Source organism: Pteropus medius, unplaced genomic scaffold, assembly GCF_902729225.1.
Source record: "Pteropus medius unplaced genomic scaffold, Ma_sr-lr_union100, whole genome shotgun sequence".
NCBI classification, from domain to species: Eukaryota; Metazoa; Chordata; class Mammalia; order Chiroptera; family Pteropodidae; genus Pteropus; species Pteropus medius.
This window is the reverse complement of record NW_024340849.1, coordinates 43,348,282-43,371,063: the sequence shown is the minus strand read 5'-3', so window position 1 is coordinate 43,371,063 and position 22,782 is coordinate 43,348,282. Positions and strand designations below refer to the sequence as shown.

Genomic DNA, 22,782 nt, shown 5'->3' with positions numbered 1-22,782 from the left:
GGATCAAACTCCTATTATGTCTATATGGCTGCCGCCTCACTGTTTATTAGACTTACTTCTTGTTCCTAGCCACCATATTTCAGCCCTCACCCTCAATACTTTATATCCTCCTTCTCTTCTTATTTTTTCTTTTAAGACCATCCCTAATCTAAAATTATTTTTTCCATTTATTTTGCTTATTTTCTGTCTCCTCTCCTGTAAAGGCAGATGTTTCTGTCAATTTTATTCCCTTCGGCATTTTTACTCTCATGGACAGTAACGCTAACCGACCCTCACTAAATATTTCTTGAATGAGTGACTAAGGCAAAAAATCCCCATTTCCTGTTCTCTCTATCTCTCCCCATGCCTATAAGGTCCCATAGCAATATTAGTTTTGCACTAGATGGAACTGTGCTCTTTCTGCCTTGAAATTCCGGAAGTCTAAGAATCCTGTCTCCTGGGCGGCTTCTTCCTAGGCTTCTTAGCTTTAGAGTCTTCTCTGATAACTGAATTGAGTCATTTGTAGATGTTGATGTTTTTCACTGATTACACCCCGAAGGACTCCAGACATTGTCTTCTCTTAGCTTTGAATTGTCCTGGTTCTGAGGAGTGGTCCTTTTGGGTATATCTCTACTTGTAGCAAGGGATCAGCCTCCCGTGTTTAATTTCCTTTCAAACAGACTCAGCTGTGTCCGCTTACTTGCTTTCAGGCTTATTCGTTTGATTTTATTAACAGCCACTTAAGTTGGCCTATCTCTCCTCTACCATACAACACTGTTTTACCTCACAGTAATTTCTTTATTCTTCCTTCTTGGCTTCTGGATCCTGATTTTTTTTTTTTTTTGGATCAGCATTTTTGTCCAGACTCTGTATCTTGAAGTGTCCCTTGGTAAAAGATAAAATTATTGTGTTCTGAGTTTGCCAAAGCATCATTTTCAAAGGATCGGTTTTTCAAACTGATTTTGACCATATTCCTCTCTCTGAGTAGGATAATTTTACCATCAGTCAAATACCATCGGATCGAATCCACCATCCATGTTTTCTTACATGTTTCCTTTGCTCCAAGATCAACACTATTTCTTCCCACATTTAGCCCTGACCTTTACATATTTAATTCTGTTTGCCTATGAGGGACTTTGGGTCCCAGCTTTCTGGAATCAGACAAAAGCATATTTATTCTGCAGTTTGAATATAACTATATTCTGTCTTAAATTAAACTTATAAACAGTTTGATTACAAATAGTACTTTTAAAATTCTGTATTAATATCATTGAATGAAATTGTGGAAGTTTGTGGATGACTTCTAGGCAAAGTCTATTTACTAATTATGTCTTCGTTATCACATTTAGTATTTTTCAAAATATTTTTTACCAAACTACTTTATCTTTCTAAAATTTACTTTACAAACTCTACTGATGATGACACCCTTCATATTCTGCCATTTAAAGTTGCAGGCAAGGTTTTATGAAGAAAAGGATATGTAGAGTGAAACATCATGAAATTATTTTCCCCAGAGTTGACATCCCTGTCGGTTATTGTTTTTATTTTTATATTTATTTTGCAGGACCCCTTATCCCTAAGTAGTAAATAATATATTTATGTGGTAATATTGGTTTAGAAACCAAAATCTAAGACTTTGCTACATAATATCACTTAAGATATTTAAAGACACAAATATTTGCCTGACTACCCCATTTTACATATTAAACATTCTCACTTTCTTTGACTATCACTCATATTGCAAGGTTTTAGGAGTATTTTATTTAGAAAGCACTTGAATTCATCAATGTTCCTTTTGAAAAGTGACTCCCAGAATTCATAGTATATCAGATGGGGTCTAATTTATGCTGAGTCAAATGAGATGATCACTTTTTTTTATTGTGTTTACCACTTCAGTTCTGCAACCTAACATTATATTAGCTTATTTTGACAACCATATATACAGCACACCGATACTGAGCCCACAGTGTCACTTCCTATCACTTGTTCCATTTGTTTTGTCGTTTTTCATTATGACCCAATGTCAAAACAAATTTTCCCCATCCTGTGGTTAAGATTGGCACTGTAAACAAATTCATTAATATTTTTTAAACTAAGTATTTTTAAATAATGTGACTGAGACAAAGCATTCCAGACAGTTTATCATAGTGTACACTGATGTATAACATAGTTCCTGTAATTATTTGTTATGATGACATCCATATTCCATACAATTTAACTTTAAGTTGAAGGTGTGCTGCTATGGCCTAATTGGAAAATGTGCTCTTTGTTTTCAAAGCTAACCCATTATATGACCATAGAAAACATTACATCTACTTTATAAGTCCATAAATTTAGTGGGCTTTGCTTCCTTAACAAATATAGTTAATGATTTGTTAATGCTTTAACTATGGCATTAACTCCTTTCGTGGCAAACTTCTCTTTCTAAGACTAAGGCATTTTACTGTTTTCTGAAATGCTGGCAATACTAAACATATGTCAGACATATCGCTTTGCTTGAGTTGAAAATTGATGAGTTTCATTAAAATTAATTTATGGTTATGTACACACTACTTTCATTGTTGCATAGGACTAATTTATTAGAATATATGTTATCATCAGGTACCTTATATGTACCAACTCTATTCAAAAAATCATTTTGTTTCACCACTAGAAAATTCTATCATATTTACTCTTTTATCAAAAATGTTATTATAGATATTTACAGCAATTAGGAATACTGATGAAATAGATTATAGGAATACTGATGAAATAGATTATTAATAAAAAGTTTTAGACAATTCTTAGTGACACAAGTACTCATAACCAAGTAGAATGAATTTTAGAGTTCATTAAGTAGACTATTTTTCTTATAAGAGTTTTACTCAAAAAAATCTCAGTGATATAAAGAATCATAAAAATAGGAAGTGTGTATAGTTATTTATATGTATATTTATATTATTTTTCTTTACTGGTATGTAGATATCTATATGTTTGTTTGTTCGTTTATATGGATTGTGTATGCATGTGTGTATAAGCCTAGAGAAATTAAGAAGTGAGCTCAAAACAAAAACCAGTGTGCCATATTTGATAAAATTAATTAAAAAATGTAAAAGTCAGAAAAAATTTTAGCAATATTGCAAGAAAATAAGAAGCTTAATATGACAACTTATTTTTCATTCATTGTAATTGAAAAGAAATTGGGCAAACTATGATATAATGACTTTTCTGTGAATAAATCAAATTTTTGGTTAAAAATAGTCACAAGTATACCTTGATAATTTTCATGATAGTTGGATGAAATAACATCAATAAAATTGTCTGGCATGGTTAATGAAGCATATAAGATTAGTGAGAACCACAATATATGCTTACATTTTATCAATCTTCAAACTGTTGAAAAATTATTTGTTAATGTTAGTGAATTTGATATAAAACAATAAGGTTTATCTACTTTACAAGAAATATTTGGTTAAGAAAAAAGGGCAAACTTTTAGAGTTCTCTTAATAATATTTAGAATTTCAAACATATTCAAATCATTTTTAATTAAAGATATAGGCACTCAAGTGTTTGTTGAACTACAGGGAGATCAGATAATTTGTTTACCTACAGATATATCTGAATTTTACCCATTGTGCACTTCACTCCTAGGACTAAGATTCAATCAGTGTTTTAGTTTTAAAACCCAAATTTAGTCTTTTTTAATTAAGAAGGACCTTTGATTATTACCTTAAATTTAAATACTCACAGCTTCTTGTGTCAAGTAACCTATTATGATAGACATTTTTCAATATATACGTATATCAAATCATAACCTTGTACACCTTTAAACATACATGTTATATGTCAATTAAATCTCAACAAAGCTGGGAAAGAATAAACATAAATATGTATAATCACCATATAAACACACACATACACACACATATTACTTGGAGCATCTAAAATGCTAAAGACAAGGGATCTTGTCCAAAAAGAAATTAGTAAATGCCAGTGCTACTCATGTTCTTAGTCTAATGTCAAAAAATAAACCTTATGAATATTTAAGATTTTCCATTCCATAATATATTTTCACAAATGTTACTAAGATTACTCTGTGAAGTGTTATTATTCTTATTTCATGGAAGAGGAAACAGAATATTTAAGTGACCTAAGTATAATTACACAGCTAACTAAAAAATAGCATTAAGGACTTAAATCTAGGTCTGCCGTTTCCTACCTGGGTGTTTATCCCTCACGTTATTATTGCTGACATCACCATGACCCACATCACCACGGCCCACCCCATCATTGCCTTCACAAATGACTGCTTCCAGTTGAATTCTAGCCTGCTCAAGCCAGCAAACGGATAAAGTATATTAGTGTTTACAACTATATCCAAGGTTAAGAAAAATTTTTTTGTTTTTTTGAGGACGAGTCAATGAAAGGTTTTTCTTACTGTCAGTTGCTTCAGAGGACTACAGCACTTTTTCACATTATCATCATGATAATGTAAGTACTATGTCAATGAAAAATAAGCCTCTCATGTACATAGTTAACTTATATAGCATGCTATATTTTAAAAACTATAGATTTGCAATGAGATTGTTATTACCAAATTCTAAACAACTAAAGAATAATAAAGAACCAAAGGTAAGGGTGGGCTTTTTTTTCTCCTCTAAAAATTTGAACATGTTCAAGAGTCCAAAATATCCACAACTTTCTCCCACTAATTAGGTCCATTAACTAAAGGACTGATCAATAGTAGGTTTGTAAGGAATGTGGGGAAAAAAGCTTTTAGAGGAGTGGGTGTAGAGTAAGAGCAGACATATTTCCATGACTGAAACTCCACAAAGAATATAATTTAATGCTAATATTATTGCTATTTGAGAGAGAAAAAAAATTCAGACAACCAAAACACATAAAGTGAAAATGGAAGATAGCTTTGTGCTACTCCTGCTGAGTTCTATCACAATAGTATCTCTGGAAACTGTCGGTTATGGTTATATGTGATAACAATCCACCAAAAATACATAGCATTAAATAGCCCTAAAAAGATAGTTATAGCAATGCAATTACGAAATAGTTATTTATACAAAATTAGTTCTGGAAAGATTTCCTTTAAGATGCAAAAAATAGTCTGTCGTTCATATACTAATCTACTAAACATCCTTCATGGAAGCATGATGTACATCTTCCCCCACATAAAACCCATACAAACTATTCTTACTTTCTGAATACGAACACACCTTGGGTTCAAATTAACCATGACATCCTCAAATTGTCAGAATTGGGATTACAGTTAAATAGTGCGCACTGGCTTAAACACACACACAATCACATACACAAACACATTTTCCACTTGTGAAATTGGGTTATAAATAAAAATTTAAGAATTTTGTAGGCAAGTTTAAGTTAAATAAAATTGTATAATTCCATGTATTTATTAAGATTCTTTCTGATGGAAGCTTGTAGCATTTATTGGATCATAAAGACCTCTATTGCACACAATCTCCAGTCAGAGCATGCCTATTTTTTATAGTCCTCTATATGACCTATATATATAGGAATATGATCAAAACCCTTAGACTGAGAAAAGGAAAAAAAAAAATACTACTATTCTGGTGACATTTTATTCAAATTTTCCTTCTTTTAAATATCAGCATAAACTAAAGTTACTAAGAAAATTTATTTATGGGTTAGAAAATATTAGTCTAATTAAAGTCTCATTAATCTCATTAATGTCTAACAATCAACTGACATATGTAATGAGTCAGGAACCCATGCTCATGTATATTTAACAAATAATTTAAAATATACATTCCTTTAAATTATATATATACACACATATACATATCAATTATATATATATATATATATATATATATATATATATATAAAATCAGAAACATAAAAACTATTTCTTATTTAAGCCTTTCTTATAGGTTAAAATTGTCATATAGAATTTAGAGTTCCAGCTATTTATTACTTGAGTTTCTCTGACCTTATTTTAAAAATTAGAATTTGAAAATTACCTATTGGTAGACTCATACTATAAGATAGAGGTCTCCAACCCCCTGGGCTGTGGACTGGTACCAGTCTGTGGCCTGTTAGGAATTGGGCCTCACAGCAGAAGGTGAAAGGTGGATGAGCTAGCAAAGTTTCATCTGTATTTGCAGCCACTCTCCAGCGCTAGCATCGCCACCTCAGCTCCACCTCAGATCATCAGGCATTAGATTCTAATAGGAGCACCAGTCCCTGGTGCCAAAAAAGGTGGGGTCCGCTGCTATACGATATATATTTTTACCATGAGATACTCCTAACAATGGGAAAATACATTAACTTATTGTCTTTAAATAGAAACTGAAAACATCCCAAATAATCAAAAGAGCTCATAAATCCTCTCAGCCTGTGGCCAAAGTAATCTTACCATTGCATAATTATGATCATATCACTCATGCCTCCACACTCTCCATCTCTCCGCCCCCCCCCAAAAAAAAACCCTAAACGTCAGTGATTTTCCATTTATCTTGAAAAACAACCGAAGTCATCACATAGCCCACAAGGGCTTGTCTGACCACATCCTTCTTATCTTCCTGCTGCCCCAGGTACTTCTCTCTCTCTTTTTGTTTTTGCTGCCTATAGGACATTTGCATGTGCTCATTCCTTGGAAGGTCTCTTTTTCTCTGGTTAACTTCTGCTTATATTTCGCATATCAGTTCAAGAATTCTTTTTTGATATTTGAGCAAAAGCTTTCTTAACCAGTGTGCTCAACCTCCAAATATAGAAGTTATTCCTTTGTTATATTTCCTTCAGAATACATATGATTGTCATGTTACAATCTGCTAATGGTGAATGTTGATTAATGTCAATCTCCCTCACTCAAAAATAAACTCTATGAAAATAGAGAACACATAAATTTTTACACACAGTGTAGTAATGTGGTTTGCAAAATGGTTAGCACATAGTAAGTGCTCAGTGAGTAAGTCTTTTGAAAATGAGCCAAGTTCTGTCCTGGGCACTTATGATTTTCAAGGAAAAAATAAAAAACTAAAGTCCCTTCTTCCTTAGGTGCACATTCTAGCAAGGATAGGAGAACCAAAAATGCAAATAATAAACAAGTAAATTATGCAACCTGTTAGACAATTAGAAATACTATGCAATATAGAAAATTTTATGCAAGTAAGGCAATCAGGAGTGCCAGGGACAAGGAAACAAATGGGGACAGGTTAAAATTTCAAATATGATTTTTAATACAGACATACCTCTTTGAAAAGATGACATTTGAGCAAAAGCTTGAAGGAAGTGAGGAAATTCAGCATGTGGATATCTGAGTATTCCTGGGAGAGGGAACACCCAATGCAAAAGTGGAAGTGCTCCTGAAATAGCAAAGTGGCCAGTGTGGCTGGAGTGGAGTGAACAAGTGTAGAGTAGTGGTTGAAGACATTAAAGAAATAATGGGGACCAGCTACATTAATGAAAGTAATGAAAAGCACAAGACTTTAAGATGTCTTGGATATTGTCACATTATTACTAACCACCATTTATAATATTGATTATAATTTGCTACCAGATAGAAATAAGATTATTATATATTTCCGGATTAGAAGTCAGTCCTATTTCAGGCAAATTCTTGGGAAGAATATTTTCTTAAATTTCAGAAGTATTATTTAGTTACAGCATACCTATGTGTTCATCTTAAATGATCAATGAAGTCTATTTTATCTTGGAATATTCATGGCTAAGAACCAGTTTTTATCTTATCACTTTTACTTGGTATGCCCAGAGAACTCTGTGATTAAATGCTCAATTATAGTTGAGATTTCCTCATTCATCGCTATCAGAATTACGGCTTTGCTGAATTGCAACAAATGCCAGTTTCTACAATGACTTAAATTGAAGGAGGCCTGCATGGGTGTGTGTCCATATCTACATGAACCTTATAAAGTTTTCTTTACATTTGAGTAAACACAGCCTGAGAAATCTCCGATTCAAATCATATTCCAATGGAAAATCTGTTTTAAATTATGTATGTTTTAATTTACACAAAAGATGTTGAGTAAATTTTTGACTATTCAAAGTGATAGAGAAATGGAACATTTTCCAAGATAGACCATAAGCTAGGTCTCAATAATTGTAAAAGGTTAGAAATAATACAACGTATGTTCTGATTGTAATGGAATAAAATTTGAAATCAATAGCAGTTAAAGATTTGGGAAACTCACAAGTATATGGAAATTTCTCAACACACTCCTAGATAACTTGGGACCAATGAAGAAATATCAAAGAAAATCAGAAAATATTTTGAGATGAATGAAAATGCAGACACAACACACTAAAATTGATGGAATGCAGGTAAAGCGTTGCTTAGAGGAAAATTTATAGCTATAAATACTAATTTAAGAAAGAAGACAGAGTTTAGATTAATACTTAACCTTTTCCTTTAAGACACTGCTAAATAAAGAGCAAACTAAATCTAAAGCAAAATGAAGGAAGTAATAGATTCAAATAGAAATTGATGACATAGAGAATAGAAGAATGGTAGAGAAAAATCAATAAAACTAAAAGCTGGTTGTTTGAAAGATGAACAAAATTGACAAACCTATATCTAGACTGACCAAGAAAAAAAGAGAGGCAACTCAAATTTTAAAAAAATTTTTTTTTTAGGCGAGGCAACCCTTGGTTGACCTCACAGATTGCAAGGACCTTTACAATCCTTATTTTTTATTTATTTTTATGCCTACAGCACCTGGTCTTCCTAGGTGGTCTCCCATCCAAGTACTAACTAGGCCCGACCCTGCTTAGCTTCCAAGATCAGACAGGATCAGGCTTGTTCAGCGTACCATGGCCATAGACGAGGTGACTCAAATTAATAAGATCAGAAATGAAAGTAGATGTTAAGTGCTAGCTTTACAAAAACAAAAGCATTATAAGAGCATATTATGAACAATTGTACATAAAAAAATTGGATGAGGTAGAACCCTTATTTTACACCATCTATATTATTAACTCAAAATAGATCACAGTCCTAAATAGAAGAACTAAAACTATGAAAATTTTAAAGGAAAACTTAGGAGCAAATCTTCATAACATTGGATTTGGCAAAGGATTCTGGATACCATAAATTAAGTGAAAAGACACTCCAGAGTGGGAAAAATATTTGCAAATCATATATCTGGGAAGGGACTTATATCTAGAATATATAAAGAACTCTTACAACTTAATAATAAAAAGACTACCCAACTGAAATTTGGCAAAGTATGTCTCCAAGGCAGATATGCAAATGGCCAATAAACACATGAAAAGATGTTTATATCATCAGTCATCAGGTAAATGCAAATCAAAAGCACAAGAGATACTACTTCCCATCTACTAGGCTGTCAGGTAAATAACAAATCAGATAATAACAAGTGTTAGCTAGGATCTGGAGAAACCTAAACTCTCATAAACTGCTGGTAGGAATTTAAAACGGTGTAGCTGCTTTGGAAACTAGTTTGATAGTTCCTCAAATGATTAAACGTGGTGTTACTGTAAGACCCAGCAATCTCACTCCTATTTATATACTTAAGAGAAATGAAAACATATGTCCACACAAAACTTGTACACTTATATTTATAGTAGCATTCTTCCTAATAGCCAAAAGATGGGAACAACTTAAGTGTCTGTCAGGTGACAAATGGATAAAGAAATATGTGGTATATATTCATAAAATGGAATATTATGTAGCCATAAAAAGGAATGAAGTATGGCTGCATGCTAGAACATGGATGGATGGACCTCGTAAACATTATGCTAAATGCAATAAGCCAGACTAAAAAAGCCACATTTTTCATGATTCTATTCATATAAAATGTCCAGAATTAATGGTTGCTGAGGACTAGAAGGCACAGAGATGACAGGAGGATTGGGTGGGGAGGTGAGAGCTAAAGGGTATAGGGTTTCTTTTAGAAATGATAAAAATGTTCTAAAATTGACAGTAGTGACAGATGCACATATCTTTAAATATGCTAAAAACCATTTAATTGTATATAATGTCAGTAGGTGAATTGCATAATATATGAATTATTTCTTAAGAAAGCTGTTTTTTTAAGTGATTAAATAAAAGATTAGCATAGATAAATGGAATCCACTGAATAACTACAAATCTTAGTTTAGCCAAATAACATATCTTCTCTTTTTTAATGTTATCTTGGAGGCTACTGATACAATTGATGTATCTGAGTTTTATTCTTTAGACTAGAATCTAAAGAATGGAGTAAAGGGACAATATCAATCAGAAGATGGAGAAAGAAGGAGGAGAGGGTCTTAAAATCTCCATCAGTCCAGTTATCTGTATATAGCTAGCAAATGCCTGGCTTCCTGAGATCAGTCAGGGCCACGTGATCTTGCAGAAGACATTTCCTGCAGTGAATCACCAGGAAAGAGCAATGCTGTTGACCAGCTGAGTAATGCTAGGTCAATCTCATTCACTGTATAAGTATGTGAGTGTTTTCCATAAGCCTCTTTTGAATTTTTTCTGATGGGATATGTTTTTAATAGCTGTTGGCATAAATGCGTTTATAACGAAAAAGAAGTACTCTATAAGAGATTTATTGTTTCAGAAGACACTCCTCTGAGATCAGGCATGTCTTGAAGAAAGTTTTTGTTCCATTCAATAATGGTGGACAGTCTTTTTCTGCAAAAAAGTCTTGGAAAACTAAAAATGTTTATTGGCAGCACTTTGATTTATATTTATTAAAAATTGCAAAATGTGGAAACTGTGATCAGATTTACACTAATTTTATTATCAGTAAAGGATTTTTTGTGTATGTGGGGGAAAAGATGCCATAAATTGCTGCAATAGCATGCAAACATGATTGTAGTACCGTGCTTTTGAACATAAGTCAGGTTATAACTGATGGTCCTGGGTGAAGCGTTGGAGGGATTTTTTGGTTCAGACAAGACTAGGAAAAGTGAACACAAGAAACAGACCGTGGGAGCCTGGGAGGCAAGAGGGGAAAAGCTGGGGCGGGACAGTTGGTTTAAAAGACAAAGTCATTTTCCAACTTGATGGGATGTTAACAAGTGACTGCTTTTCTTCTGCACTCTCAAACTTATTAGAAAAAAACCATTTTTGTTTCAATGTCATATTAGTTTCTTAGGGCTACCGTAACAAATTACCACAAACTGGGGGACTTGAAACAACAAAAATTTATTCTTTCACAATTCCAGAGGCTAAAAGTCCAAAATCAAGGTGTCGGCAAGACCACTATCTCTCTGAAGGCCTCCTTTACTCTTCCTAGCATCTGGTGGCTCCTGACAATTTTTACAGTTTCTCCTCTGGTAGGTACAGTCTCTGCCTTGTCTTCATATGGCCTTCTTCTCTGTGCATACCTCTGGGTATCCTCTCTTCTTATAAGGACACCAGTCACTAGATTTAGTTGCTACCCTAATTCAATATGATCTCATCATAACTAATTACATCTACAAAGACCCAGTTTGTAAATAAGGTCACATTAATAGACACCAGGAGTTAAGATTTGACCATATCTTTTGGTGGGGGTAGGGGACATAATTCAACCCTCCATGTCTTTTTATCTCATTTGGTGTTGCAAAGAAGACCAACTCTGTCATAGAATCTAATCCCACCTTGGCCTGCTGACAGCAGAAGCATAGCCTTGAATTACTCAGCTTGGGGGCCAAGAGACTAAGTATGATTGATATTTGCTAGCTTAACATTTTTAGGTGTTTTGTACCTGAAATGACATCACAGGGCATATAATGGTGACACAGCCTATGAGTGTTAGGTCGCTCAGCATGTTTTACAGGGAGTTGGCCTCAGGGATACTATTTTTTGAGGATATATATTCATCTCATATTACACATATATTTCATATGTAAAAAATCTCTACTAGCTGTAACCCAAATCATACGAAAAGATAGAATAAACTGAAATCACACCATACCTTATTTTGTGACTTTTTAAAAGATTCTTCTAAAAGGTTACAGATGAGGAAATCCTATATAAGTTTATAAGTGAGAATTTTTCAGAAGCAGTTTCAATGGCAAGTAGGCAAAGAATCAAGCAATTCTAAGAAGTAAGAAAAATATACATTTCTTATATATTTTAATGCTTTCAATGCCATTTAATGCTATTAATACTAGTCACCTTAATATTATTCTACCTTCATAAACTTAGAATACACTCCCCAAAGATCATGAACTGTACATGTAAAAAAACAAGAAACCATAAATTGCATATATTTTCAAGAAATTCATATATATTATTTTCTTTGCATAAGGTCATTTGATTGATCTTTTAGCACAGTTATTGCTCATTTACCCCAATGTTTGGGGGTTAAAGCTAGGTGTTAATGATAAATGTTTTGTGCAATCCAATCTGCTACCTCTGGGCTTTTCTAAATTACAAATTATGTAACTTGATAAGGGGTAAAATCATAATTAGAAATTATAGCACACGGAATGCCAGCATCATATGCTGAGGTACACATGGGCTATAAATTTAGTAATTGCATCTAATGTTATTTTTCTCACTAATTCTGGAAACTCTACTTGGAAGAGTTGTTGAATTACTATACTTGATGAAATGTCATCTCTGGATGTATTTTCTGTCTTTACATTTCTAGCTCTTTTACTCGGATCATGACAATCAACCGGATTACATACTAGGTGATCTCTTGGCCCCTTTATCAGGCAGAGCTATTCTTAGGGTTTGGGTGCATTCAGGACGGATAGCAGCACTTTAGCTCATATTCAAGAACTCCATATTCATATTTGGGAACATCTCACTATTTGAAACTTCCAGCCATTTCTCATGCAGATCAAGACTTTTTTTTTTTTCTAAATAATCTAGATTTTTAATTTGAGTATCCTATTTATCTAGAAGTCAAACTTCCGTCAACATAAATTTCCCTGAATACAGTTATGAAAGGGAAAAAATTGTTAAAGAATTGCAAGGGAACATCGGTCACAGTGTTTATATGCTTTCCTCTGTGGGACATCCTTGTATTCTCACAACAGAGCCCACAGACCGTGGATTTTATGCACCATCGAAGAGACTTGATTTAATAAGCACGATTACCTGATCTCTCAAGCTTTAAAGTCTTCTCAAGTTGTATTAAGTCATTTCAGCATAATCAATATTGGCATCATCAGATTAGAAGTCGGAAGGGCAAAGGCAAAGGGAAATGGGTGAGTGAGATCAGACATTTAAAAATAGTACAAAATAATAATTGAGACTAGAGATGAAAAGAATCATTACCCTCAAAACTTTCAAACTTTGAGTTCATTTAGTGAGGCTACCTAAATATTGAAATACAAAGATAATACAAGCACAGATATCTACGATAATGATATAAAACTGTTGAGAAAAGATTAAAGTATGTTTAGTATATTTTCTTTAGGGCAAGGTAGTATGTAATATTTATTAGAAACATTTCCAACAAAAAAAATTGTTAAATATTTACTATCTCAGCACTAATAGACTAATAAATTTGTATTATCTGGAGAATTGCTTTATTCATAATAATTGTTTCCATAGGATAGCAAACAAATTATGTTTCTCTAAGATTGTCTTATTTCCTGTCAATTCATAAATGTGAAATCGTGTCATATTATAAAAGGCAAGATCATCATGGTAAAGTCTTTCTAAATGTTGTTCCAACTAGAGGTTTGCAGCCATGGTTGCATATTAGAAACACCTGGAAAGCTTGAAAATAATGGTCTTTGAACCTCACCCCATACCAGTTGAATTGACTCTCTCAGCATTGGTTTGGGCTTAAGCTCTTTGTAAAATGTTCCCCAATGATTCTAATGTTCTGTCAGTTTGGAAAAGCTCTCTTCCAAATGAATAAAATTATTCCTGTACCCCCAATATCTCAGATCATTTTCTAAATCAGGAACATCCTCAGTTTGTAGATGAAATTTTGTGTCAGTTAGTCTTTCTACTGTCTGGAATGAGTCAGGAGGAAAGCTGTCTCTAAAATCCTGGGTCTGGGCTTTAGATAATAATCCACAGGGAAAGGAAAATTCTCTTATGAAAACTGTTACTTCATAAATGTGAGAGTGATTAGATCAACCAATACAGGACATGGTGAATATGGAATATTATTCAGCATGAAAACTATTTAAAGTATAAGTCAACATCTGAGAACAGCATCAGAGACATGCCCACATGAAATACATAACCTGTAGTTCTACAGAAAATTGTTTTTGAAACTTTACTTTTTGAAAGTAAGTTTACAAAAAAGGATTAAATTACTGAATAAAAGATCGTAATTTATTAGGAATAGCTATAGAGCACTTGCTGGGGGTTTTGGGAGCTTAATTGGAGTGGGAGGAGGAGAGAGAGTTAGGAGTTTCTATTTTCCACATACAATAATCTAAAAGATATTTATTTTATTATAGAGGAAAAATAATGATTCCCTTTCCGTAGTATAATTTTTTTTAAATGCCTTTCATGTTCAGTGAGCTCCTCTTAAGCAAAACATATTTCAAATCTTTAAAAATTATTACTTTGTTGTGATGAAACCACCATAATATTCCCTTTTGGTGGAATATTAACTTATCATAAAATTAATTATTATCACGAAAAATATTTTCTGAAGTTTTAAAATAACAGATGATCTGTCCCATACTAAATGTTTTATATTTCTCCATTTTCCAAAATGGTGCCATTTGAGATATTGGAATATACGCTGACACAAGGAGCTGGTAGGAGAAAGCTTGCTGCCTAAGAGCAGGGTATCTCCACAATACTAGCAGAATTAAGCTTTGCTTTGTATTTTACTTTAAATAGGCTGCAGCCTTGTAGAGGACAAAATGAAATAAAGCCATTGCAAAATGATCTACCTGACAGGTGCCACATGTTAATAAATCTGCTTTATATTAGTCACTCAGTAATACTTTGAACAATGCAGCAGTGTGTCCCATCTGCAGAACTGATTTTCTCAGTGAGTGAGATATGGTTCCTCTAGTAAGAGAAATTTGACTATTTTGTCTGAAACTAAATTTTAACACTAAATTTTGTTGTCTAAGTTTTAGAGCTTCTAAGTAATTAAAATTATATTACTATAAAATGTGAAGTATTCTATCACGAATAGCATAAGTTTGTATATTAATCATTAACGTGCTAAAGAGAAACAAACTGCAGTAGGGAAGCCATTTCTAAAGAGCTAGAACAAGGACATTATAAACAATTTAAAATAGAAGTGCAAGACAAAATTATTTTATGAGTCGTTTTCTAACTTGTCCTCATGGTTAGATCTAGAATTTTCTAAATAAATGTATACATTTGTAGAATGTTTATGATGGTCAATAAGAAACTTATTTGCCATTTTTCCTTCATAGTTGTAACAGTAATTAGAGACTATTGCAATGTTCCTTTCCAGTGATTTTTATTTCTGGGTGAAAATGAAAAAAATATATTAAAATATAAATGTCATTGTTATTTTGTTTCCCGAAAGGAAATTATTTCTACTTTCAGAATGAATATTATAGTCCATGTCATGTGAAATTTAAATAGACACGTGGAAAGGCAACCTGGTATTTTTTGCTTATAGTTACTATGATATCTTACTGCAGTTTGGTAGAAATTCAATAAATAGCAATGGATTTATAAAAAGATTTCCTAATATTATAACAGTTAATATTGGCTACAACTGCTCTGATTTGTCAATTTTTAATAATTCATCAATCTAATATATGTGTTTTGGCACTATTTTAAACCTTGTTCAATTGCCTTCAATCACCAAACAGGAAAAAATTATATATAAACACAGCAGTGAATGAAAGAACTCTTTTAAAATTATTATTTATATAATTGTTCTCATTCTTCATGGATCTCTCTAATGTATAATTTAAAATTAACATTGGAACAACCTAAAAATGTGTTAAATATATTGATGTTAGTCCATTATTTTCTGTTTTCAGGCAAAAAGCAGACATGTGAAACGTACTATCTTTAAAATAAGAATATGTATTTATGCAGTATTTCAAGTTTAATAATGATTCCTTATCACATAATAGTTTTTATATTTAACATCTCAAAAACTCTTACAAACAGCTAACAATTCTGCCATACTTTGATTACAAATGACCTAAATGTAATTGTAGTCACAAGACATTAGAATAGCTCTAACACACAACTCTTACTTGTAAAACTAGAAAGTAAAAGGCAAATCTGGTACTGTGAAGAAAGGAGGGAGGAAAGGTGAACTGTGATCAGAGTGACGAGAGTAGTAGACTAAACCACCCTGGCACCTGTTTCTGTCAATAAGCATTCACTCCTGTCTGTCTATGATCATATCGCCCTTTCTTTTTTATTCACTATTTTTTCGCTAGTATACTTTCTATTTAGCCATACTATAAATAAAATTATTTGAAAATGTTGTGTTTATTTCTTTTTAAATGTCTCAAAAATAACAATCAAACTGAGACTTTTATATTCTAATAATTTAAAAAGTTTAAAAGCTATCAAATGAATTATACTTTTTCTGGCCCTTCGACTCTTTTGAACATAAATTTTGTTCTGTCTCTGAAGAGCTTCTCTAACAGTTTTAACTGTACAGATATGGAACCGACTGCCATTTGAGGTAGTAATCATCTTGTCAAAAGTGGAACAAACATCTGTGATAGCCAGGCTCCAAGATGGCTACTTTCAACCCCCATCTCCTGGAATTCACATCCTCGTGTAGTCCTGTCCCAAATTTTGGTAATTATGTGTGACTGACAGAATATGGTAGAAGTGATTGTCACTTTGTCACTTTTAAGATTAGGCTATAAAAGACAATGAATCATCTATTGGGGTCAATCTTTCTTGTTCTCTTGGATCACTCATTCCGGAGGAGGCCAGCTGCCATATTTTGAGCAGCCCTGATAAGAGACTTGGGTGGTGAAGAATTGAAGCCTCTGCCAACAGCCATCTAAGAGAATTTATAAGTGAATCCTCATGTCCCAATCTAGCTTTCAGATGACTGCAGCCCCAGATGACATCTTAACTGCAACCTCATGAGGGATTTTGAGCTAAGCTGCTCCTAGGTTTCTGAACCTCAGAAACATAATAAATGTTTGTTGTTTTTCATTGCTAAGGTTTGGATTAATTTGTTGTGCAGCTATGATAAGTAATATACCATCTGACAGGAATACTTCCTCGGTGTACAAATTTGGATTTTATGTTTACCAACATATCTTTCAACTCTAGTGTTTGTTAAAAAAAATGTGGGTGAGAAGAAGTTTATCGTTAAACATTGTAAGCAGAGAATGTAATTGTAGAGTTTAGCCAAACTAATTATATAGGCAATAAAATATTTCCTAAGGGAAAGATAAATAATCTTATAGTTTCCCACTGATAGCCTATCCATCTCTTCTACAAATTAGAAGTTCCAGAGATTAGGGGAACTAGTGTTCAGGTAACACATAGCATGAATCATAGTATTAAGACAGCAATTGGTGGAGATAGATATATATATCGTATGTTACATTGATTGAAACAAATATTGATCTCCTAACTATCTCACTAGGGTAGCTGTGTATGTGAAAAGCTATCATCAAATGTCCCAAACCGCTATATAAACATAAGAAAAAGTCAGGAAAAAGGAAAAGATAAGGAGAATAGATGCAATAGAATAAATAATGGTTGTTCATCTAATTCAGATATCAGTGAGTAAGTCAGCATATTAGTAAACTCATGCCTGAGATGAATATATGGCTATCAGACTTGCCCAGAATTCAAAGTTAAATAAAGATTACTATTATTTGTTTATGTTACCTGATAAGTTACTAAATTGTATATATATAGCCCACAGGCTGATTTCAGAAGTCTTCATTTAAAACAATCACAGAGAGAGAGTTTATTTGCACAGAATGCAGCTGATTCTTAATCACTGTTGTCATAAGACATGGATAAATTGTAATCTCCTAAAATTCACCGAAATCATTCAGTTTTTAACTTTTTCCCAAAGCAGTTTACTAGAGATATGAAAAAGCAGCTGAAATAATCATCTTTACTGTTCTCCCTTTCTTAAAACTTTCTAATGGAAATGTCCATGACCAGTGGAATAAAGAATAAAATAATCAGACAAATAAAGAAGCCAAGGACCATAAAAAGTTATATGCTGACCATTTAACTAGTTAACACAAGCAGAAATGATTTAGCCCACTAGGAGTCCTTCACAGTTCTTAAGATAAGCATTTGTACCCGAATTGCTATTATGTTAATTTTTCTATGCTCCCTAGCTCCATATCCTTGTTTTTTAATCATCCAAGCAAGCATTTAGTAGAATCTATTTATGCTTCATCTGTGGCAAACTTAAATTTACATCTGTCCCAAACTGAGGACTGTTTGTTGTATAGTTAGGTGAAGTGTAGAGTTATTTACAGAGGTAAAATGATAGAGATTGGTGCTAATGGAGTAGTTTCATTCAATATAATTTATTTGGGGAAATAAACTAACAGAAAAATGTCTCAGTGGTCAAAATAATCTCTCATGCAGGCTACTAATTTCAGATTCCATTAATCACTGAGATGAATAATCACATTTTTAAAAGCAAATGTTGCAGAATTCTACATACTGAACAATTTAGTGTTAATTATATTAACTGATTGAGACTTACCAAAAATTTGTCATTCTTTAAGAGAGTTTTAACTGATATTCAAGGAAAAAGAAGAGGATTCTGATCTGTTCTAAGTGGATATTTATTGCATAGCCAGAGGGACATTAGAAAGTAAGTGAAAAGCACTAAATGAAATTCAAAGGTGAGATTGAAAGATTCCATAGACAAATTCTGCCTTCTTTATGGTTTTGCCTAAGGCCATGGTGGCAACTGGTGCACCTGGACAAAACCCTGCTTGCTATCTGTTGCCTTCCCATAGCTTCAAGTTTGCCTCTGCTGAAGGTAAGCTTCCGGAACCAGGGGGAAAGACTAAGAACCTCAGTTTCTATCAACTGAGCTCAAGTTCCCCAAGGACTAACATATTTCATCTAGCTCTCACAGATTATCCTGCATTTCCTTGTATAATTCTCATCCTTCACTGCTAAATGTTGAAGGAAAAAAGAGCAAGTGAAAGTAATGTCATCGGGATTTGGCTCAAGGCAGGGATTCTGAGCAGCTAGGTGGCAGACAGCTTGGGAGGAGTTCAGACTAGGGAGAAGCAGAGGCAGGGCTCCGAGTGGAGTGCAGAGTTGAGGTGTAAAAGCAAATGGGGAACAGATCTTATGAACTAGTATGGATATGAGGGCAGTAATTTAGTTACTGATAGGGAGATCATCAAGGACAATGAAATTGAGTTTCCTTCCTCTCCTGGATTAGATCTCGCTGTGGGAGCGGAGTCTAACATAGACAATTGATGGTTTAGTGGGAAATCTCAGTATGGGGATGATGAAACAAACCATTGCTCTATTGCCCTGCGATGAGTATAGCATACATATATTCTCTCTACCTCTTCTTTTCCATCTTTATCTTTAGTTCAATGTACAAGTATTTCCCTGGCTCCAGGAAATTTTAACACTTTTTTTCCTTAAAAAGCGGGAATCTGCTGGGCAGATTTTATGGATTTTTCATTTTTTGATTGATTTCACCTGCTACAACCCTTGCCCTCCAGAATATAATATAACAAAGCACATACGACCTGTTTATATTTATGAACAGTTGTGAGAAAAAATCTTTATGCGTGCTGCCTAGTAAAACTTTGATTAAAAGATGACTATTTGTTTTCATTGTGATATATATCTTAGGCAGTTCTGCTATAATAGATTACCCTAGACAAGGTGGCTTATGAACAACACAAATTTATTTCTCACAGTTCTGGAGGCTAAGGCCAAGACCAAGGGGCTGACAGATTTCCTAACCGGTGAGAGCCTTCTATCTAGTTCACAGTTAGCCATCTTTTCACTCATGTAGGGTGCTCTGTGGGGTCTCTTTTTTAGAGCATTAACCCTATTCATGAGGGCTCCACTCTTATGACATAACTACTTCCAAAAGCCCAACCTCCAAATATCACATTGATGATTATGTTTCAACACAGGAATTTTGGGGGACATAAATATTCACTCTATAGCATAATAATTGATTCAATATTAACTAAACTTTTTAAAGAGGAGGGTGTTGCTTATTTTGAGGAGAAATTTTAATAATGTATTTTTATGTAATTTAATGTTCTGTAGTAACTGCAGTCTAGTCAAAAGAAAAAACATTAAAAAATATAAAAGACAATGTACACTGAACATCTTCCACATTTGATAGCAACCCCCTTTCATAGCATATGTAGAGATAAACCATATTGATAAACCATATTGATTCATTCATTTATTTGTTTTATAATTATTTAAGTTCTAGTCATCAGATACCAAGATAAAATGAGCAAGATAGACATAGATCTGCCTTTATTAAACTTAGAATTTCAATGAAAATTAAAAGAATTTTTCATCTAAAACTATCTTTGACTTCTTTGGCCATTCATTTTTCAGTAGGTCAGATTTTTGAACCATTTATAAAGTCTCTCTTTATGTTTTCCTTTAAATTTGTACTTTAATTAACATAGTTGTTTAATAAAATGCTTAAATAAAATGTTTTGTGCTTCAAACAAATTTGAATAAGAATCCATTTAAACTAACGGAAGAATTTTTTAAATCTCACATGGGGCATAATTGCATTTCAGATACTTAAAAGCAATGCAAAATGATCCCTGCTGTGTTGGATTTCTATCACTACTGTACAAACTTAGTGGCTTAATACAACACAAATTTATCTTATAGTTCAGGAAGTCAGAAGTCTGACAGTTTCATTGGGCTAAAATAACAGTGTCCGCTGGGCTGAATTTCTTTCAAGAGGCTCTAGAGGGGAATCTATTTCTTTGCCTTTTTCAGCTTCAAGGTTACCATCGTTCCTTGGCTCTTATCCCCTCCTCCATCCTCAAAGCCAGCAATGCCCAGCTGAGTGCTTCCCATGCTGCCATCTTTCTGGTACTGTTGTGCCTCCTTCTTTTAGGACTCTTGTGATTATATTGGTCCAACCTGGTAATCCAGGATAATCTCCCTAGTTTAAGATCAATTGATTAGTAACTTTAATTCCCCTCCACCATGCAACCTATCATATTCACAGGTTTTGAGTATTAGGACATAAGCATCTTTGGAGTGATTATTTGGGCTTCCATATCTACTAAAACTTTCCTGTCAGTACAAGGAATGACCACCTCCTGCAACTGAGTATGTATCAGCTCTCTTCAGGAGGATATTCCACCATCTCTCTGAGTTGCCTGTTCTGATTTTTATTAACATTTTTCTAGTTCCCTGTGCATAATCTAAGCCCACCTTGCCCTCTTTGAGGCTTTCACTCTTCTCTATAGCTCTAAGTTGCTAGCTAATATTCTCCATCTGAAAATAGTTGATCTTCAGAAACCATCATTGAACTCAAGCTTAGTTATTGACAGATGTAGGAGAGATTAACTTTATGTACACTCTTAAATATGTTTGTCTTACATGTTTGATAGAAGGAGTGATAATAACGAGAGTCCCTAAGTAGGGGAAGCACAATTCTAAGTTCTCTTTCATCATTAATTCATTTGATTATCTTGACAAAGCTGTAGTAGGTCCTTACCCTAGGAATTAAAAGCTTCATAAGAAGGAATATAGTTTACTGTATCTCTAACGGTCATGACTCTACAACTTTTAATCTAGCACTGCAGATAAAAAAGAACTGAAAAGTAATAGCATTTTACTTTTTATCAATAGCTATGGAACCATTTTGTATGAAAATGTGTGCTGGTATAATAACAACAGCTAGTATTTGTGAATACTTACCATGTACCAACACCGGTCTTAGTGATTTATAGGCCTCATCTCATTCGATTCTCCTCATAAATCTGTTAGGTAGGTACTATTACCTCCATTTTACAGATATGGGAACTGAGGCATGCTGAAGTTAAATAAGTTTCCCAGAGACACATAGCTATAGATTACTTGTGTCCCAGCCCAGAGAGACTGGGCATGGAGTGCTTCTTATTACCACTCTGCTCTGCTGCCTACAAATTGCTTGCATTATTGCTATGCCTGTGAGGATTTTAAAATGGATTCCTTTTCTTCTCTGGATCCTGAATCAGTAGTTCAGTTGAACAGTAGCCAGTTTTATTCTTGTTTCCTTGCAAGTCATTAAATATTAACAATTATTCAATTTAGTATCAGTGCAAAATGCAACCATTTATTTCATTTGTTCTTAAGTGTGGCCACTGTTTCATGATAATGCAAGAGAACATTGTAAGTATTCATTGTTTTCTCTTCAGTAATTTCTGATACTAGAACCCACTTAGACAAATACACACCCTGCATCTTGTGCACACACAGAGATTGCACAAGAAATACTTTTACTTCATTAATTAAGGAAATTAGAAGTGCTAAGTACTAGCTCCCATTTTTTCTGGCTGAACCTACTACTTTGAAGCAAAAGCTTTCTTTGAGTAGCTTTAGTTTTAACTAAATGTAGAACTACATAGCTATTGATATGTTACTTAAAGATACAAATGGGTTATTTCTGTCACCTGTGACAAGAAGAGGTATAAGAGAAGAGGATATAGAATTGATGTTGGAAAGAATCTTAGAAAGTACCTAATACTCTAATATAGTCTCCCAAATTACAAAATAATTTTTATAGTATTTCTGGCCCTTTTTGTCAAGATTTGGATGGCTAACAAACTTCTTTACCAGGTATTATCTTCCAGGCCTAGTTAATTAAAAAGTTGTTCTATTACTGAGAAGAGTTTCAGATCACTTTTTGTCTTTCCGGTTTTAGATAACACACTGCTTCACTACCTGAGTTTCAATAAGAGTTCAATATATATTTGTAACTGATAGA

General features: G+C 33.4%; 1 protein-coding gene and 1 pseudogene across 1 annotated transcript in view; one reads left to right on the top strand and one right to left on the bottom strand.

Moving 5' to 3' along the window:
• DLGAP1 (DLG associated protein 1) overlaps window positions 1-22,782 on the top strand; it is a 790,600-nt gene that overhangs the window by 162,974 nt on the left and 604,844 nt on the right. The window lies entirely within an intron of this gene.
• On the bottom strand, window positions 8,676-8,794 carry LOC120590579 (uncharacterized; annotated as a pseudogene).